Source organism: Canis aureus, chromosome 24 (genome assembly GCF_053574225.1).
Source record: "Canis aureus isolate CA01 chromosome 24, VMU_Caureus_v.1.0, whole genome shotgun sequence".
Classification (NCBI taxonomy): domain Eukaryota; kingdom Metazoa; phylum Chordata; class Mammalia; order Carnivora; family Canidae; genus Canis; species Canis aureus.
In genome coordinates, this window is record NC_135634.1 from 22,450,400 (window position 1) to 22,472,543 (window position 22,144).

General features: G+C 35.8%; 1 pseudogene; it reads right to left on the reverse strand.

Annotated features, from left to right (window-relative positions):
- Positions 1-4,204: 4,204 nt before the first annotated feature.
- On the reverse strand, positions 4,205-4,716 carry LOC144296474 (proteasome maturation protein pseudogene; annotated as a pseudogene).
- Positions 4,717-22,144: the final 17,428 nt, after the last annotated feature.

Below are 22,144 nucleotides of genomic sequence, written 5' to 3' on the forward strand. Positions count from 1 at the left end.
ACATTTTGAAATAACTATTAACTTTAGTAAAGAGGTTTTGGACTGAGAAGGGACATGCTACATTTAGGATTGTACATAGTTATGTATTGTTGAGGCAGAATGCTGTCTTTAGTATTTTCTCCTTATGAGGGAGAAGAATGTTTCTTTTCTCCATGTGGATTTAGATTATATTTTTCTCTAAAGAGTTGTGTGCTCTGTTTGTTCTTGTTTGAAGATTCATTGACAAAAGACATGAAGTGGTGTTCTAGATGACTTCAGAAAGAAATTGTACTAGACTGAGGGAGTTAAAAGTCCAACCTGTACTATGCCAGGAATGACCTGCACACTTCATTCTACATAGGTCAGTAACCAAGATGTTGTGTGGTGTACTAATGTTGGAATAGTATGTTCAGATGTGACTGTACTTTTGGGGTCACTAAAGAGTCTATGTATGCATCCTAGTTTCCTTGAGTGGACTTCAAATTCTCATAGTCTATGATCTCATTGAGGCAAATACAGGGCCTAAAATGGGGACCCCTCTTGGGTTCGGTTATTGAGACTTGATTTTTTTTTTTTAAGATTTTATTTATTTATTCATGAGAGACACAGAGAGAAGCAGAGAAACAGGCAGTGGGAGAAGCAGGCTCCATGCAGGGACTCGATCCCAGGACCCGGGATCGTGCCCTGGGCCGAAGGCAGATGCTCAACCGCTGAGCCACCCAGGGATCCCAAGACCTGATTTTGACATTAGCTTTTCTTTAAAGGCACTCTCATTGGTTGGGTTAAGCTAGTCCCTTTCACAAAGAGGCAAGATTGATACTGAAAGACAAGATAGTGTTCTAAATATCCAAATATGAAGGCACCTTCTCAAGGAGGATTGGCTAGAGCCTTTGAGCTCTGAGAATAGCCATGTATACTGTGATTTGTAAATTACTGTGTTGTAATTCTCTCATATAAACTAATGCAAGCTTAGAAAACCTCTCATCAAAAACTACAAACTGTTTTCTTCTGTGTTGGAAAAACTAAGTGAAGGGTAAGTGCTATGCCTGGAAATAATGATAAAATTCAGGCAATGACAAATCTCCTTTTCAGACTCCCCTACTTCATCCTAGGACAGTGTGCCAGGAATAGATTGTTCTAGAATGGTGGATAGTTTAAGAACTGCCAGAGGTTATTCTGAGAGGTAAGAGCATAGAGAATATCAGTAAAGATCCAAAAATATGCCAGAATCAAGACGCAGAATAATGCAAAAAACCCCATGAGATGCTGCCATTTCTGATGACTCATTAGGAAATACTAAGGGTGCTATGGTGGCCATAAAAATGCTGCTGTAAGAGTATCCCATTCAGACAGCCTGCTGCAGAGTATAGTTGACTGACAGCCCAGCTGCTCTCATCTAGGTCCACCACTGAGTTTATACCAAAGCTGTGATTCTCCCAAGATGTCAGCTATCGTCTGGGCACAGTAAAGGGACTAGTGCCAGACAATTTCGGTGAAGCACAGCTCATCTAATAGATTACTTTAGCTTCATAACTCCTCATTCGTCTGATCAAAAGTTTTCTAAAATGGAGCAGCAGTCTGTGACTCTTCTCATCTCATCCTTCCTCTCCACCTCCTTCTTTTTTTAAAATTTACATTCAATTAGCCAACATAGTACATCATTAGTTTCAGATGTAGTTTTCAATAATTGATCAGTTGCTTATAGCACACAGTGCTCATCACATCACATGCCCTCCTTAATGCCCATCACCCAGTTACTGCATCCCTCCACCCATGTCCCCTTCAGCAACCCTCAGTTTGTTTCCAAGAGTTAAGAGTCTCTCATGGTTTGTCCCCCTCCCTGATTTTTTCCCAGTTTTCCCTCCTTTCTATTATGGTCCTCTGCATTCTTTCTTATATTCCACATAAGAATAAAACCATATGATAATTGTCTTTCTCCAGTTGATTTATTTCACTTAGCATAATACCCCTAGTTCCATCCATGTTGAAGCAAATGGTGAGTATTCATCCTTTCTTATGGCTGAGTAATATTCCATTGTGTGTGTGTGTCTGTGTGTGTGTGTGTGTGTGTGTGTATATATATATATATATATTCTCATACCTTCTTTATCCATTCATCTGTCTAAGGACATTGAGGCTCCTTCCACAGTTTGGCTATTGTAGACATTGGGGTGCAGGTGCCCTTTCATTTCACTACATCAGTATCTTTGGAGTAAATACCCAGTAGTGCAATCGGTGGGTTATAGAGCTGCTGTTTTTAACTTTTTGAGGACCTCCATCCTGTTTTCCAGAGTGGCTGCACCAGCTTGCATTCTCACCAACAGTGTAAGAGGGTCCCCCTTTCTTCAAACCGTCACTGATATTTGCTGTTTCCTGTATTATTAATTTTAGCTATTCTAACTGGTATAAAGTGATATCTTGTGGTTTTTATTCATATCTCCCTAATCCCAGTGATATGGAACATTTTTCATGTGTCTGTTGGTCATTTATATGACTTTTTTGGAGATACGTCTGTTCATATCTTCTGCCCATTTCTTGGCTGGATTTTTATTTTTTATTTTTTATTTATGATAGTCACAGAGAGAGAGAGAGAGAGAGAGAGAGAGAGAGAGGCAGAGACATAGGCAGAGGGAGAAGCAGGCTCCATGCACTGGGAACCCGATGTGGGACTCGATCCCAGGTCTCCAGGATAGTGCCCTGGGCCAAAGGCAGGTGCCAAACCGCTGCGCCACCCAGGGATCCCCTTGGCTGGATTTTTTGTTTTTGGGCTGTTGAGTTTGATAAGTTCTTTATAGATCTTGGATACTAGCCCTTTATCTGGTGTATCATTTGCAAATATCTTCTCCCATTCTGTAGATTGTCTTTTAGTTTTGTTCACTATTTCCTTCACTGTGCAGAAGCTTTTTATCTTGATGAAGTCCCAATAGTTTATTTTTGCTTTTGTTTCCTTTGCCTTTTAAAGATATATCTTGTAAGGAGTTGCTGTGGTCGAGGTCAAAGAGGTTGCTGCCTTTGTTCTTCTCTAGGATTTTGATGGATTCCTGTCTCACTTTTAGGTCTTTCATCCATTTTGAATTTGTCTTTGTGTATGGTGTAAGAGAATGGTCTAGTTTCATTCTTCTGCATGTGGCTATCCAATTTTCCCAGCACCGTTTATTGAAGAGATGGTCTTCTTTTTTCCATTGGGTATTCTATCCTGCTTTGTTGAAGATTAGTTGACCAGTTGAGGGCCCATTTCTGGGTTCTCTATTCTGTTCCATTAATTTATGTATCTGTTATTGTGCCAGTACCACACTGTCTTGATGATCAAGATGCTACTATGAAGGTTGTAGACTCAAATGCTGATAATGGTTATTCAAAATTAAATTTATGGAATACCCATAAAGTAGGCTGAATTGGAACCTGTAGACAGTTTAGAAAAAACAAAACTCTATAACAGTAACTTTTTGAAGACCTAGGATTCTGTTGTTTTCATGTAAATAGGGAGTTTTAAAATCACCTCCCTTTAGAGGTTTCAATTGTCACATGGCTATAAACCAAAGACCCAAATAATTTCAAATGATCACAGATACCATTTAGGTAAAAATTCTCATGTGTCAGTACTTTTTTTTTTTTTTAAGATTTTATTTTTATTTATTCATGAGAGACGCACACACAGGCAGAGGGAGAAGCAGGCTCCATGCAGGGAACCTGACGTGGTACTTGATCCTGGGCCTCCAAGATCACACCCTGGGCAGAAGGCAGCACTAAACCACTGAGCCACCCGGGCTGCCCATGTGTCAGTACTTTTGATACAAGAGAGCTTTGTTCTTATCTCCCGGAGTCGAAGAATGAATCTCATGGACAATAGAAAATGAGTAAGGGAATAGAAGTTTATAAAGTGAAGATATAGAGGAAGCTCTCAGAAGTGAGAGGACATGTAGGGTTGGTCTTTTATTGAGAACCTACTCAGGGAACCTAAATCCTTTTAACTATCCATTGATATCACCTGTTGAAGACTAGTGAAAATATCTTTAATGGCTTACTTCCTTTTTAGAATCTGATGATTTTTTTCTTGGTCACAAATAGCTGATACAACAAGACACCTTCCCCACCCACACCAAGGGCAGGGTGGTCTGGCTTGCTCCCTTATCTCTGGTTTCCTTACATCTCAGCATTTTTGGGATTTTTGTGAGCCTGCTTCCATGGCCCCCTGCCTAGCCCCATTTGTCCCTAACTCACTTTTAATGTTGTGTACATCAAATTATAGTAAAAAGATGACTATAAACAACATGCAGCTCCTCTATTTTAATGAATAACACAACAGATTACAGTAAACCAAGTTTATATTCCACGATTTAGTGTAGTTCTCCCATTAGTTCACTTTGTGATGGGCATTAAGAGTATCTTCAAATCCAATAGTCTCATCATTACACCTCAAAATATCCATGGAAAGGTTTGAGCTTGGAAGAAATGGAAGATGCTAAACCTACTGCACTATGTTGAATTCCATTTGTAATTTTAGTGGAGCAAACAGACCTTGGATGTTTCTTAGTGTGGAAAAATGCATTTTATCTGAGTTGGAAATTTTTTTCTGATAATTCAAGAGGGTGACTGGGCAACAATTGATTTTTTTTTTTTTTTTCACACAAGGAGGACATTTTCAAAGAAGATCATGACTTTCAAAGGTCTACTTGCTGAAAGTTCAGTAACTGGAATGCTGTCCTTTAGCTAAGATCCCAGTCCTCTGGCATTCATCTTCATTTGCTCTGTGAACCTCCTCTCTCTTTTTGTAGAGGTCAAAATAGCCTGAAGGCTTTACCTATGTACTTCTCCCTTCCCTTTCACCTTCACAAGTGCTAATTCCTTGGTAAGGTCTTCTCCAAGGACTAAAACTCACACAGGCAGTGTGTGATTTAGCATAAATGGCAGATATGAACTGAGACCAATTGTAATTTTAGTATTCTTATGAATGTGATGTAATTGAGCTTGGACATTTTAGTTACATATGTAAGTGTGTGCTAAGAATATCAAATTGAAAAGTCACCTAAAAAAGAATTTGAGCTACTTCAAGCTGGAAGAAATTAGGAAGAGGTTGTGGGATATTATGATTTATAGTAAGGTAAATATTTGGTCTTCATCTCCATTTCTGGCAAAAACCTTTGGAATTTCCAAAGAGATAGGAACCATAGAGATGCCTTTTGTTATGTTAACAAAGTGATTCTGGGAGACACCTAAGGGTGGGGGCTGGTTGCCAGGACCAACCATATGATTAAAGGGTTGGCAATTTCAGTCACCATTTTCCCACCTCCTGGGAAGGGAGGAGGATTGCAGGTTGAATCAATGGCCAGTAGCCAATTATTTAATCAATTTTGCCTAGGTAATAAAACCTCCATAAAACAAAAAGAATTGGTTTCATTGAGCTTCTGGGCTGGTGAACACATGGAGATTGAGAGAGAGTAGTGTGCTTAGGAAGAGTATGGAAGCTCCATGCTCTTTCCCTATACCTTGCTCCATGCATCTCTTCCATCTGGCTATTCCTGAGTTATATTGTTTTACAATAAACTGGCAATCAAATAAAATGTTCTCCTGAGTTATGTAAGCCACTCTGGTAAATTAATCAAATCCAAGGAGAGGATCATTGGAACCTCTGTCTATAGTTTGTTGGTCAGAAGTACACATAACAAGCTGGACTTGCAGCTGTTATCTGAAGTTGAAAGGTGTGGGATCAGTCTTAGAGGACTGAAACCTGTGGGGTCTAATACTATCTTTAGGTAGATAGTGTCAGAACTAAGTTACATTGTAAGACACCCAGCTAGTGGTATGGGAGGTAAAAAACCCACACACTGGAATTGGAATCACAATTATTGCTTGTTAATGAATTCATAAGTGTGGGTAGGGCAAGAAAGGTAACGCTGAAATAAAAACAAGGACTGAGATGCAAAGAAAAAAAATGTACTTGCCAAAAGCCTGGGAAGAAGGATTGACATAAGAAAGGCATTAGGTACAGAGTATGAGAATAAAGAGGTGTGGAAAAATAGCTCCAAGATATGCAGCATAGCAAGAAAATAAAGAGGAAAAAAATCTGGGATATAGATGCAAAAATACAGATTCCAGCAAAAATAAATAAAAATAAAAATTGTTGGTAGTGTACATATAGTATAAGCCTAAAAGCTGTCTTCAGCTTGTTTGTTCATTTAAGAATATAGACAATGAAACTGAAAGATTGAATGATAAATCACTTGAGGCAGGATTTCTAAGGAAATCTAAGGATGTAGATCAAACAAGACAAAGCTAGGATTGAATCTAATATGAAGAAAATAGAAAGAATGAAGTGTTATTACATGTGATCTCTGATTCATCTTTCTCTGAACTACGGTTTCTTATCAGTGAAAGAAAAGTGTTCAGGAATTATTGTTATTAGAGACTTTACATTAGATTGACACATCATGGAGAGTATCATTCAAATCTTTAAATATTTGCTGATATCAAACAATGTAAAAAAATCAATAATTAAGTGTATACCCTTAGAAATAGCAATCACATATTTTTAGATATAAATGGATTGCCCTATACAAAAGTAATGATATTTAACTAGACCCTGCTTTTTAAATATTTTTCTTCAATAGTAGAGATAGACTTGTATAGTCCATTAACAAATTTTCCCAAGGTTCACTTTTCTACCAGAGGCCCTATTCAAATGCCAGGTGGTCAGAATCAAAGAGTTGCGAATTGACCCCTACAAAGATTTAGCTCAGTCAATGGGAAAATCAGAAGAAAAAGTAGCCATTTAAGCATAGAATAGAAAGAAAAATGTTAGCTTGGTTTTAACTGGTTTGACTCAATTTAGTTACTTAAAACTAACCAACAAATAATACCAATTGCCCACTCTCCCATCTCCACTTTCCAAGAAGTAGAATTAAGAGCTTTCTCTTTATTTCCAATAATAAGTAGGTCAAGTTGTCTCACATTACAATTGGTGGTTGTTTCCTTTAGTGTAAAAATGAAATACTACTAATTCCTAATTTGCAAGGTTGTATTGAAGAAAAAAATGAGTCATCATATTCAACAACACACCTAATAAATACTTAGCATCTTGAATTCTCAGCTTAGTCACTTTTAACTCATTTTGAGTTCAACTATTGGGTACTGTTAATAAGCATTATTTTAAGAAGAAAGTAAAGAAGGTTGATATCTAGGGAAAGGTGTAAAGGTTGTACCCAATGAAAAAGCATAGAAGATAAGAAATCTAAATCAGTATTACAAATATAGGAGAAGGGAACATATAATCCAATAAATCAAAAGAAGACCTTTGAGAAGAACGCATGTTTTGTGAAGAAAAATGTAGTTTCAGGCAGCCCAGGTGGCTCAGCGGTTTAGCGCCGCCTTCAGCCCAGGGTGTGATCCTGGAGACCTGGGATCGAGTCCCATGTTGGGCTCCCTGCATGAAGCCTGCTTCTCCCTCTGCCTGTGTCTCTGCCATTCTCTCGCTCTCTGTCTCATGAATAAATAAATAAAATCTTAAAAAAAAAAGGTAGTTTCATAAATATATGTGAATTGAAAAGACAGGAAAGGGAGATTACAAATCCCTTAAGAGAAACTGAAATAAATTTAATGACAAAAGAGGTAAATGCAGGAAGAAAAATGATTGACTTATCTGTGTAAGTGCTCATTGGTGTTGAAAGTGGTCATTGAGAGTATATGACCACTGGTTGGCCCATGAGCTGGACCTGGGGCATAGAAGGCTCCTTCCCTTGCTCCCCTGTCCCTATGAGTGTGCATTCTGTATATGTTTTCTTGCTCCCAGAAGTTGTCCCAACAACATAGCCTTGAGATGTGATGTGGTTTTGAGACCATCTAGATGGTAAATGTGACTGAACACAGTAAAAGCCTTTATATAAACTTAAGGTTTGGTAAGTGGTGTGGAGATCTATTTGTTTTGTAGTCATCCAAGACAAGCCTTGTATATAATATCCTTTGCTTATTAAACCTCTCACCTACCAATCTGGAGTGATCTATTTATTCCTTTTGGTCTCTCCCTGCCATCCATGTACAGGGTTTTGTTTTGTTTTGTTTTGTTTTGTTTAGATTACACTTGGGAAATTCTCAAGAAGGTTGCAAACAAACAATGGGGAAGAGCTTGAGGTTGCAGTAGAAAGTAAAGTTTTCTACAGGGAGATGGCAAAGTCCTAAAACCAAAAGAGCTAGAAAATAATTTATATAGGTAATGTTTCATAACAAATCCTATAGTACCTTTATATTGTTTTATTGGGACAAAATTTTATTGAAATGATTTCAAGTGTTAAATCCTCTACAAATGGATAGACTTGGTATCTGAAAATAACACATTTTGCGCATATATTTACATTACACACTATGATAGGTATAAGGTTCTGTAAAACAAAAAGAATAGAATGGCTAAATACATTATAGAGTTTATATGATGTATTTTGCCAACACAATGATGCTTATAGAAGTCATTAGTAATGCATATGATATTATATTAAATAAAAGGAAATTGAATATATAGAGTTAAAATTGGGGAAAATTTAAGTTAAAAAAGACTAAGAAAATCCATAGCAAAATGTTATAAGTAATTATCTCTGGATATTGAGGCTATGGATTATTTTTATATTCTTTTCACTTTTTTAATTTTCTAAAATTATTACATACTTTTTATATATCTATAGATGTTAATTATAAATCTACATTTTATAAATAAGTACATGTACACAAGGTTTTAAAAAGCAACTAGCTCTATAAGGCTTATTATTAAAAACAGCATTCCCTCCACCTTTTTCTCCTCCACCTCTTTTGCTTTCCTAAGGCAGCCACTTGCAAATCTTTTAACTGTTCCTTCTAATATTTACTTCCATTTTCTAAATAACTGCCATTTATTTTTAAGAGATTATTTTTTGACTTATTTGTGTGGAAAACAGGTTTGCTTTTCTCTGTCTCTGCCCCAACACCCACATCAGTATTTTCTCCCTTTAGCTTCCCAGTACATTTATCTCATATATTTAAATTAAATTAATATTTCATGTTAATTCATAGTGAAGACATATAGTGTAATATGACTTTTATTTTCTTCCTTGTGCAAGTTGTTTTCCTTGTGGTTTAATAATTGCTTCTTTTTGTTGTTTTCATAAGAACCTCCTCTCAAACTGTTAGAGGTGTAAAGGTCCTCTCAGTGGGTTTAAATAGATCAACAAAGGCCTTGGTTCAAGCTCCTTAGAAGTAGAGCTTGAGAAAGAGATTTGGATGCATTTAATTTATTAAATAAGCACATTCAGGAGAAGAGGAGTAAGAAAAGTGCTGGTCTGGGACAATCAATAAACAAGAATACAAGAATAATAATCTTTCAATTGGGGTCTAGCTTTCATCTGATCCTGAGGGGAAAGCTAAGGCGGTGTTTCCTTTGAGCAGTTTCTGGCACTGAGAAGCAGGGAGCTACGGAGTTATACCTTCAGGGCATGGTGGCTTCCTTTCTGCCAAGGATGGTTCCCCAGAGCAGGGGATAAATGGGTGTACTTCACATCCATCAGCTGGAGAATGATTTCTACTGACCCAACAAAATGGATTGGGGAAGATCCAGTATAAGTAATCCAGTATAAGTAATCTCAGTTTTTTGTTCCTTTGTTCCTTTCTGTCTCCTATCTGTCTCTCTCTGTGTGTCTTGGGGACATTTTTCCTGGGTGCCCATATATAAGGATGAATAGTTTTTTCTCTTGAAATGGCCTGGTTCTCTAGAGAGTAAATGAGTCTGGTGCCTGAGGCATACATATAGGATTTATCTTCAGCATTTTTGGAGCCAAAGAAGGGGGAATGATCTGTCTCCTCATATATTGTAGCACATAGGCTTTCATGTCTGAAAGCCACTCTTATGCTACAGTGTGTGTGATCTTGTTAAGCTCAGTCCTCTGTCAAGGAAGCAAAGAGGCAATAAAAGGTAGAAACTCTGGGAGATTAATTGTTCTTAAATAAACTTTCAATAAATGCTGCTGGTTTCAGTCCCTCATTAATATGTCTACTTTGAAGGATAACTGGTTTCCCCTGTACCTGAACCACTCCAAGTTTCCATGACACAAAAAGTTTTGCTTTTTCATCCCTTCCTCCTGACTGCTGCTGGCTTAACATTTCATTTTTCCTGGGTGCTTAGCAAATTGTAATGTTCTGCTTCCCAGCTATAAAAATTCTCTTTACGTCCTATTTGTAGCCATTTTTTTTTTTCTTCAGTTTTCTTTGTCTTGGGGTTTATTCCTTCCTCCATATTACTCTCATAATGGTTGATTTTAGGAGATAAACTCCCTAAATTCAATCACCATGTTAAACCAAAATAAACTGTTTGTAACAAAATAATTTTTAATATGCTTGATTTTACCTATGTTAACAGAAATTATAAGACAAATAAGTAGTTATATTTTAATTGTTATGAAAATCTGCAGATTATCTTTATTAAGAAGAGGAAATACAAAAATTCAATAAAATAAATATACCTTTCTTTAGCAAAGAGAGCATGAACATGAATAAATATTTGAGTTTATGGGGAAAATAGCCATAATCTGCATATTAGATTGTGTTGTGCATAGACGGTACACTGATCCTGTATGAAATCCAGGTTAGTACTGTGTCTCAGAAGTAACATTCTTTGTGGGGATCTGGGATGACACTTTGGATTCTCAAATTCTCAGCATATGAGATTCTATAATACTCTGCAAGTAGAGTCTACACTTCTTTTTAGTCCATGTATAAATAAGATTTTGGTCTTTTGTTCTCAAAATAAAATTTTCTGTAGTGGATCTTTACTATAAAATATACCCAAACAAAAAGAAAATTCTCCTTCTCTGGAGAATAACTTAGCCAAGGAAATTCCATTTTTATGAAGAAGTATACTTTCCCTGGAGAGAAATCTTTATTGGCTTGGACTCTAAAAACAGAGTTCCTGCTAGAGTATTGACAAGGGAACATCGCAATGATCCTGGATTATTTAATTCTGATATGAATAAAATTTGTTATTAATTTGCTCAAGTAATTAAAATATTGCTTTATAGGGTACTTTACATATCTTACAATATTATCCCATCATTTGTTAATTTTATTCTTACTATAGTTACAAGAACTCTTAACAGGTGTTTTTATTCATTTGTAACAGATAAAGTAACTGTTGAGTGAATTGGCAAGTATACTACAGCTATTTAAGCAGCAGGTAAAGTGTAGAATTGACATCCTATGAACTGACTCCTATGTTCTTTTAACTATGCAGTTCTGGCTCTCTTTTATATGCTCTGCACTCATAGACACCTTCTATGCTTTGTTCTGAGATTTCTTATGATCTAAAAGGAATATTTGTTGCTTTGTAACTACTATAAGGGTGGCATTATTCCCAAATTGCATTATCATCTTGGCAGAGAATCACCTCTCTGTCATTCATTGAATCTGTACTTTCTTTTGGTTAGTCTCTATTTGCAACTAAAGTGCAATTTACTATTCATGTTTCCATTCAATCTCAACTTTAGCCTTCTTCTTGTTTTTTGTTTGTTTGTTTTCAGGTGTGTGCACGTACCTCCGCAATATTCATTCTTGGTTTTGTACTGTTTCTTCTTCTACTATCTCATTTTTTAAAAATGACTTCACACCTTGCTACCCCCAAGCCTCTTTGGGTTAAGAGAAGTTACTATAATCCGTCCAAGGGAAGACCCCTTGTTCACAAGGTAGCAGTTTGGACAGTTGGACCACTGAGCAATGGTTAGAGGTCAAAGGAAACGTATAACTTAAGCATATGATATACTTCCTTTAGAGGAGGGATTATCTACCTTAGAAATAAAGCCCACAGGCATTCTTGTAAGTTACACTTAATCCTTCCTCATAACAATATGGTCTCTAAGAGCTATGGAGAAAGAGCAATATGACTCCAAAGTTGCTGCTAAATAGGTTGTATGGGTGGCTTACTTGCATATTTTAGAAATAAATTTTCCAGGACCCGTAGCACCAAAATTATTCCATACACAATTCCACCTAGGCAATTGTACAATTTCTAACAATATAAATATATCACTCCATTCTGAAAGAATATTTCCTCTATGGTACTGAAAAATTATATATTTTAAGCGAAGGAGAGAATGGAATCATTGGTGAATTCAGTATTTTCAACATAGTGTTCAAAAGAATTGCAAAAATGACATCAAGGAGTTACTGTTGTCCACAAAAATAACATTTTCCAGAGTGGCGGGGTTTACTTCTTGATTACTATGGGGCTATCCTAAGCTTACCTGAATCCTACCATGCAATCAGTTTGTGCTCCAAATGCCCTAGCTGAAACTAGGGTCGAATTCATTAAGGCCAAGGACTTTATACATCCAACAGGAAGAACAAGTTTTGGGCTGGCAAAATGTTCCAGATTACCTGATACTGAGAAGTGAGTAAACATATTGACAAGTGATGATGCAGCTAAGATGCATTTTTCACTTAAGTGACTATTATGGAGAAAATAAGGCACATGGGATTAGAATGGAATGAAGTCAACAATGAACCAGAAACACTGATAAGGTAGGTACACTGAACCCCAGGAGTTATGGAAGGTCAAGTGGAAACAAGTTTCTCACTGGAGATGAGATGTGGGTGAATAAAATAGAGAAGTTTTTGTAAAATGAAGAGATAACAAGTTAGGTAGTGAGGTTATATGACAATCTCGTAACTGCCATGAGGAGTTGAGTAAGTTGAGATGAGGTAGGATAAGAAATAGCCTTTGTCAAACAAAGGGTTCCTTACCTTGGCATCCTAGAGCCATGGACTTAGCCTCACTGTACCCAAAAAGAAGTTCCTCTGGAGTCAGTGAGTACTTTCAAAGACCTCTACAATTATGTCCTTTGGTTAAAAGATAATAGAAGGAAAACTGTATGTTTACTTGGAAGTAATGATGGCCCCTGGTATATCTGACACAATTTGGGTTATTGCTCCCTTATTTTAATCTAGATTGATAGAGTGGGAATCATAAAAACAAAATAAAATGAACCTTTGTTCATATTATGGTCAATGTCAATCTTGAGTTTAGTGTTTATTATGGACCAAAACAATAAGCATTTAAAAAAATCTACATGTCTTTTTAAAATCTTCGATTTCCCTGTGCCAAATAAAATACAAGCTTTATAAATTCTTGTTTTTATTAAATAATGAAGACTTCATTCTTGTGAGGATAAACATTTTAATGAGCTAATTTTAATGGTAATATATCCATACATTTCACTTTTTTGTTTTATTGTTTACGTCAAACATTTAAAATCAGCCTCAGGCTAATTGTGGACATTGCCCCATTGTTTTATATTGCCTTGACTGGGAGTAATTCATTTCATAAAATACCATTTACCCTCTCTGTTTCTTAGTTTCCTCAGGTGTAAAATGAGAACATTTGATGACATGATAGCTAAGACATTTTCTAAACTATTTTCCATTCTATGTACAGTAAGTTCATGCTATTCCTAATGCATACATAATTCCTTCATTGCATAAATATTCTCCTCTCTCAGAATGGAATTGTTTTATATTTATATGTTCTTTATCCCTATACATTAGATATTTATAAACTTGAAGATTCTTTGCCATGCTCATGTTACTACAATAATATTTTCTTTTGTTCTCTGATGCACTGATTCCAGAGTGGCTATCCTCTTCTTTGCTTCTTTTCTATAGCACTTAGGTCCCTCATGATTAGATTGAAGTGAATTTCTTTATCTGTCAGTGGCTTATTTAGGTCTCAGGACAGATAGTCCATTTTTACAATTTATTTTTTTCCCCCATTCCATTTGTACAATTTACTCCCTTACTGCAAGGACTGAAATGATACTCTGCATTTTCTGTTGATTTTCATGGAGGCTTGGCCCATTATGCCTGATGGACTTCTAAAATAACTTACTGAATCCTATGAAATTACTTGTGTCTGTTTTTTGGAAATGTGAAAACTTCTTTACCCAAGTGATTGATCCTTTTCTTTGTGTTTTTGCTCTTTTTCCTCCCAACACACAAGGCAACTTGTCTTTGCCACAGTAATTCTGTTTCTCATTTTTTATCTTCTGCTGAATTCTCAAGAAAGAAGTCTTGGTAGAATTGAGAAATAGTGCTTTATTTCTTTCTTGACATTCTTCCCTTTTCTTTGCATTCATTAGCACAGACCCTTGTTAGAATGAGTTTATGTGGAAGTTTACCTTGAGAATGCTGTTTAACAGTCATATCTTTTCTCTGAGAATACATAGAAATACAGTAGGACTGTTTTAAAATGCTGGAGCTGAGAAAATAGCTGATAGTTGTGCACTCACTAGCTTATATCACCTTTCACTGTAACTTGAAGAAGCACTATTTGAACGATGGCTTTTTGACTTGTATAGGTTCTATTATAATACCTAGAAAGAACTGGAGAGAGAATGGAAACAATTTAAAGAAGGCTTATAAAATTAGAATTATCCTGGATCTTTGATCCCTTCTTCCGGACCATGTCTATGCATTCAATGTAAAAATAGAACAGTTCAGTCAAATCCATAGAATAACAGATTATATTCTTAGACCATTTTGCATTCTATTGTTTTGTCCGTGGGCATTCTCATAGCTTTAATGATTATATTCTCTTAGCCATGAATATTATGATAACAAGGAACAACAGCTAACTCAAGTGATCTAGAAACAAACAAACAAACAAAAACAAAGAAGCAGCTCATGAAAATCACTGCAAGAAGGTTACCCGGACTTTGAAAGAACTGCAAAACCAGTAGGTGTCAATTCTATGTCTTTCAAGAGCTTCTCATTTGGATTCTGTTTACTCCATTTCCCTCTCCTGCAGTCTAAATTTTTACAGCTATCTGTCAATAGCCTCTCAGGACTGCTTCAGTATACAATATTGCTCTCAGACAAAGGCAAGAGGAAACTCTTTCTAGGTGCTGCTCAAGTTTTATCCCCCTTCTAGACCAGGCTATAGATACCCAGGGTCTAGAATTCTCTGATATACTAGCCTCAAGCATGCTACCATCACCTCTGGAATCTTCCTATTTAGGCACATCCTTCTGAGGATGGAGTTGATGTGAGTCCATACAGAAGGTGTGTATCCCTGTGGACTCTAGAATTGGATATGGGACAGAGGTTTTCAGGAAGTGAGATACCCTTGCTTTATGTACCAGCCTCACTCTAGAAAGAGAAGAGAGGTAGGCAGTGATCCAGGGCCACTGGCCAGTTCTCCCTGTGTCTCTACATTCATGTAAGAAATTTTCAAAGTTCTGAAAATTCTATATTCAAATCTGTTTTTAAAATGATGTATTTGTCAACGTAGGAGGCCAGCACATATTCTTTTAAGCAATGTGTCAGCTTGATTTTATAACTTATTCATGTTTAGATTGGTAGTATATGAAGTTCTATTTGTATTTTTGCCCTGGATCCCACAAATGTTATGGTAAAGGCCTGCTAATATGAATATATACAAAATATTCCCCAATAGCTAACTGACTTAGTCTTTCTGTCAGATTTCAAATTCTCTTGGGATAGAAATTAATTTTTCTAACTTGAGTGAGATGTTATGCTTAATGTTACCCAAGAATGTACATTTCACATTATTTAAATTTAAATTCATGAGTTTCCACTCCTAAGATGCTACTTTTATATTTCATTCTTTTAGCACATATTTTTTATTGAAGTAAATTTGCATATAACATGTAAGTTTCAGGTGTACAACATTATAGTTCAACATGTGTATATATTACAAAGCGCTTACCACCAAAAGTCTAGTTATCACCCATCACAATACAACTGACCCTCTTAACCTGTTTTGTCAGCCTCCAACCCTGCTTCCCTCTGGTAACTATCAATCTGTTCTCTGTACCTATGAGTTTGTTTCTGTATTGTGTTTTATTCATGTGTTTTATTTTGTTTTAGATTCATTCCACAGATGAGTGCCATTTTTACAGGAATTTTACTCCCTTATTGCCTGCCATTCTTGGTCATGCCACTTGGAAGAATGAAGAGGTAGAGTAGACAGAGACTGGTGGGCAGCAAAGCAAAGTTTATTGAGCGACAGTATAAAGCTGGAGAGGGAGGGGACCCTAGAAGGTTGCTGTTTTGACTTTCAAATTTAGAGGTTTTCATAAGCTCTTTTGTGGAACTATTTTGAGCATCCTGAGTGTGGGACCCTATGGATTGGCTGCTAAGGTGTGCCAATTAGGGCTTCGATCATGCACCTGTCTACCTATTGGGTTATCGTTCATGTGTTGGTGGTCCAGATATCAGTCTGGAGTCTAGCTGTCTCAGCCTGTGATAGTGACCAATGATTTATGGCTGTTTCAGGATGTTTTACAAAAGTCACTTCTGCAGAGGCTGCTAGATACAATGCTATTGTGGTCTTGTCTAAGCTGTAAAACAGGATGCTGGTGTGGTTTTGTCTATGTGTCCTGGCTCCCTGTTTCCTTGTTGAGTGTCTTGGCCCCAACTGCCTAAGTGTCCAACTAACTCTTAACCAACATCACAAATATTTGTATTTGTCCACTTGGCTTATTTTGCTTAGCATAAGATCCACAAAGTTCATCTGTATTGTCACAAATGGCAAGATTTCATTCTTGTTTATGACTGAGTAGTACTCCTCTCTCTCTCTCTCTCTCTCTCTCTCTCTCTCTCTCTGTGTGTGTGTGTGTGTGTGTGTGTATCACATCCTCTTTGTTCTTTCATCTAATGGACAGGTTGCTTCCATATGTTGGCTCTTGTAAGTAATGTTGCAATGAACAAAGAGGTGCATATATCTTTTTCAAATTACTCTTTATTTTCTTCATATCAATATCCAGATGTAGAATAGTGGGATCATATAGTAGATCTATTATTCATTTTTAAAGGAAATTCCATACTGTTTTCCATTTGCTGCACCAGTTTATACTCCCTCCAACAGTGCTCAAGGGTTCCTTTTTTTTCCATATTCTCACCAACATTTATTTCTTGTCTTTTTAAATAATAGGCAGTCTAACAGATGTGAGGTGTTATCTCATTGTTTTGATTTGCATTTTCCTCATGATTAGTGATGCTGAACATCTTTTGATGTGCCTGTTGGCCATATTTATGTCTTCTTTAGAAAAATGTCTCTTCAAGTCCTCTGCCCATTTTTTTTAATGAGTTGCTTATTTTATCATTATTCAGCTGTAATAGTTCTTTATAATTTTTGGATATTAACCCCTTATCAGATATATGATTTGCAAACATCTTTTCTGATTCAATAGGTTACATTTTCTTTTTAATAATGGTTTCCTTTCCTGTATAGAAGCTTTTTAAATTAATGTAGCCTTTTTTTTTTTTTTTTTTTTTTTTTTTTTGCTTTTGTTTTCCTAGCCTTTGGAATCAGAACCACAAACACATCATTGAGACTGATGTCAAGACAATTATTGCCTCTGCTTTCTTCTGGGAATTTTATGGTTTCAGGTTTCTAATTCAAATCTTTAATCCATGTTGAGTAACTTTTTGCGTATGGTATAAAATAGTAGCCTAGCTTCATTCTTTTGCATTTGGCTCTGCAGTTTTCTCAGTACCATTTATTGAAGTAACTATTCTTTCCTCCGGGTAAGTTCTTGGTTCCTTTGTCATGATTTAGTTATTCACAGATGCCTAAATTTAATCTAGGCCATCAATTAGTTTCCATTGATCTGTGTGTCTGTTTTTATACCAATACCATACTTTTTTTTTTTTTGATTACTATAGCTTTGTAATATATTTTGAAACCAGAGAGCATAATACCTTCACTTTTGTTCAAATAGCTTGGTTATTTGAGATCTTTTGTGGTTACATACCAAATTTACTGTCATTTGTTCTGGTTTTGTGAATTCCATTAGAATTTTGATAGAGATTGCATTGAATCTTGATTTGGATAGTATAGACATTTTAAGAATATTATTTTTTTCCAATCCACAAGCACAGAATATCATTTCATTTTTGTGCATTTAGTTTCCTTCATCTAAATGTCATATAGTTTACAGTGTACAGGTCTTTCACTTCTTTGGTTAAAGTTTTGTTTTTTTGTTTTTGTTTTTGTTTTTGTTTTTTTTTTATGAAAGACATGGAGAGAGGCAGAGATACAGGTGGAGGCATAGGGAGGCTCCTTGCAGGAAGTCTGATGCAGACTTGATCCCCAGATACTGGGATCAGGCCCTGAGCAAAAGGCAGGTCTTCAACACCTGAGCCACCCAGGCATCTCTCATTGGTTAAATTTATTCCCAGGTACTTTATTCTTTTTGATGCAATTGTGAATGGGATTAATTTCTTAATTTGTCTTTCTGATAGATCATTGTTAATGTATAGAAATGCCACAGGTATCTATACCTTGGTTTTTCTGTCTTGCAACCAAGACAGACTGAATTCATTTATTAGTTCTAAAGTCTTTGAGTGGAGACTAGGTTTTTCCATACACAGTATTATGTCATCTGCAAATAGGGGCAGTTTTGCTTCTTCCTTTCCAATTTGGATATATTTTATGTCTTTGTCTTGCCTTATTGCTGTGACTAGGACTTCCAATACTATCTTGAATAAAAGTGGCAAGAGTGGACATCATTGTCTTGTTTGTATTGTTTAATGAAAAGCTTTCAGTGTTTTACCATTAATTATAATATTACTTGTGGGTTTGTCATATATGACCTTTATTATGTTGAGGTATATTTCCCCTCTACCCACTTTGTTGAACGTTTTTATCATAAATAATGTTGAATTTTGTCAAATGCTTTTTCTATATCTATTGAGATGATCATATCATTTTTATCCTTAATTCTGTTCACGTGCTATATCACATTGTTTTGTAGGTATCCAGTCATATTAGCATCCCTAAAATAAATGCCACTTGATCATGGTATATGATTCTTTTAATGTATCATTGATTTTGGCTTGCTAAGATTTTGTTGAGGATTTTTTCCTTTACATTCATTAGGGATATTGCTGGTAATTTTATTTTTTTGTAATGGTTTTAGTATCAAGGTGTAATGCTGGCTTCACAAAATGAGTTTGTTTAGCATTCCCTACTCTTCAATTTTTGGAAAAGGAAAAGTGTTAAATTTTCTTTGAATGGTAGTATAAAATTGATCCTGAACTTTTGTTTATTGGGAGGCTTTTGATTAATGGTTAATCTTCTTGCTAGAAATTAATCTATTCAGACTTTTATTTCTTCATGATTAAGTCTTGGACGATTGTATGTTTCTTGAAATTTATCCATTCCTTCTAGCTTATCCAATTTATTGGAGTATAATGATTTACAGTAGTTTTTTTATGATCCTGTATTTCTGTGGTCTCAGTTGTAACTTTCCTTCTTTTTTGATTTTATTTATTTGAGCCCTCCCTCTTTTTCATGGTTAGCTTTTGTCAATTTAAAAAAAAAAAATTAAACATCCTTTTACTCTTAGTCTCTCTGTGTCCTTACTTCTGAAGTGAGTCTCTTCTAGGCAGCATAAAGACAGTTTGTTTGTTTCCTTCTTTCTTTTTAAAAGATTTTATTTATTTATTTGGGAAGAGAGAGAGCAAGCATGACAAGCACAGCATGAATGAGGGGCAGGGCAGAGGAGAGGGAGAAGCAGATTCTCCACTGAGCAGGGAGCCCAATGTGGGGCTCAATTTCCAGGACCCTGAGATCATGAAGGCAGCTGCTTACCTAACTGAGTCACCCAGGTGCCCCAGATCTTGTTTCTTTATCCATTTAGTCCTGTGTCTTTTGAGTAATGTAGTTCATTTCCATTTACAGTGATTATTGATAGGTGTTTACTGATTGACATTTTGTGAATTGTTTTCTGATTGTTTTTTGTTATCCCTTCCTGTTTGTCTTCTCTTCCTCTTGCTTTGTTTTTTTATTGCTTTCTTTAATGTTATGTTTAGGTTCCTTTTTCATTTTGTGTATTTATTATAATTTTATGCTTTGTGGTGACCATTGGTTTGCATATAACAATATGTGTATATGTTTTAAGTTGGTAGAAACTTAAATTTGAACACATTCTAAAAATTTATATTTTTATCCCTCCCCAATGTTATATATTTGTGATGTCACATTTTATATCTTTTCATTTTTTGTATCCTTTGAATAATTATTGTAGTTTTAATTTTACCACTTCTATCTTCTAACCTTCATATTGGCTTTATAAGTGATTGATATGCTACCTTCACTATCTTTGTCTATTTCAGTGAGATTTTTACTTTTGTATGCTTTCTTTTTGTTAATTATTGCCATTTCTTTTCAGCTAAAAAATGTCCCTTTATCATTTATTCTATGACTGATTTAGTGGTGCTGATTTCCTTTAGTTTTTCCTTATCTGGGAATCTGTCTCCCTTCAATTCTGATATAAAACCTTGCAGGATGGAGAATTTTTTGTTGGAAGTTTTTTCCTTCAACACTGAATGTCATGCCATTTTATGCTGATATAGTAAGGTTTCTGCTGAAAAGTCTGCTGATAGTCTTATGGGATTTCCCTTGTACATAACAAATTGTTTTTTCTCTGCCTTTAAGACTGTTTTTAACTCTTACCATTTTAATTATGTGTCCTGGTATAAATCTCCATGGATTTATTTTATTTGGAACTTTCTTGACTTCTTCGACCTGGATCCCACAGATCAGGGAGGTTTTCAGTCATTATTCCTTCAAATAAGGTTTCAGGCCCTTTGTCTCTCTTCTTTTGGGACCCCAGTAATGTATATGCTGTTTTACTTGATGTTGTCTTAAACGTCCCTTAAGGTATTTTCATTTTTTAATATTCTTTTGTCCTTTTTTCTACTCTCTCTGGATGTTTTGTCTTTCAACTCATTGATCTGTTATGCTTCATCCAGTCTGCTGTTGAACCATGCTAGTGTATTTTTCAGTTCAGTTATTATATTCTTCAGCTCTGTAACTTATGTTTGATAGTTTTGTGCATTTTCTATCTTGTCATTGAATTTCTCACTGTGTCCATCCATTCTTCTCCCAAGTATGGTGAGCATCTCTATGATCATTACTTTGAAATTTTTATCAGATTATTGCTTATTTCTGTCTTATTAAGATCTTTTTCTGAGGTTTTATCATATTCTTTCATTGGAACATATTCTTGTGTCTCTTCCTTTTGTTTGATTCCCTGCTTTAGTTTCTGTGTATTATCCAAATCAGCTACCTCTCCCAATCTTCAAAGAGTGGCCTTCTATAGCAGATGTCCTATGGTGCTCAGAAGTGCTATTCCCCAGCCACCAGAACCTGGTAATCAGAGGATATTCCCTGTATGAATTGTATGTACCCACATTCTATAGTGAGTCTCTGGCTGTGGCATGGGGGGTGGTTGAGCTTTCATATTTGTGCATTCAGCACACTTTTATTGAGAACTGATTTTTGAGGCAGGCACTTTCATAGTAAGTGAGAACAAAATAATGGGAAAACTGTACACAGTGCTTGTTTAGATGTAGTGGAAGAGACTCATTCTGTGTCTGGACTGGGAATATCATTACATACTTTATCAATCCCCAAATCTCAAGTTACTTATGATTTGTTATCTTTCACCTTAGACACAGCTGGTTACTTATCAATCACAATTGATTTTACCTCTTAAATTTTTTTCTATTTTGTCACCTTTTTCTTAACCCTGCTGCCACTATCTTAATTCCATCTTAATTATCTTCTTTTATCTAAACTTCTTGCTTGTGATTTTATCTTTTTTTTTTTCCTGCCTTCACTGTTGTTTTTCTCAAATAAGCATTTGAGAAAAATAATTCATCACTTTACTTAGCTACTTGGTTATAATTCATCAATACTTATGTGCTGGCTCTTTTTCCTTACTGCCCTTACCTATCCTTTCCCAAGAAAAATATTAACTCCTTACAGAATAACGTTTAGTTTACCACAAGAGAAAGGGCCTTCCACGAACAATTTCCTACTTGCCTTCTTCTCATATTTGTCCTCACTCTCTCAATTGGAATGTTAAATTTCAATAGCATCAGTCTCTCGTTTTTGTTCCTTTGCCTAGAACACTCTTTTTCATCGAATCAGACTTTTTCTAATCTTACCTAACTCTTCTTCTACACACACACACACACACACACACACACACACACAGTTGTTACTCTTTTATGCGCATTCGTTGCAAACATTCACACATATGACTATAAAAGCATCTACCTTAAGTAGTAAATAGCATGCACATACGCACACACACATTCCTGAATATGTTCATTCCACAAGATTTTTAAG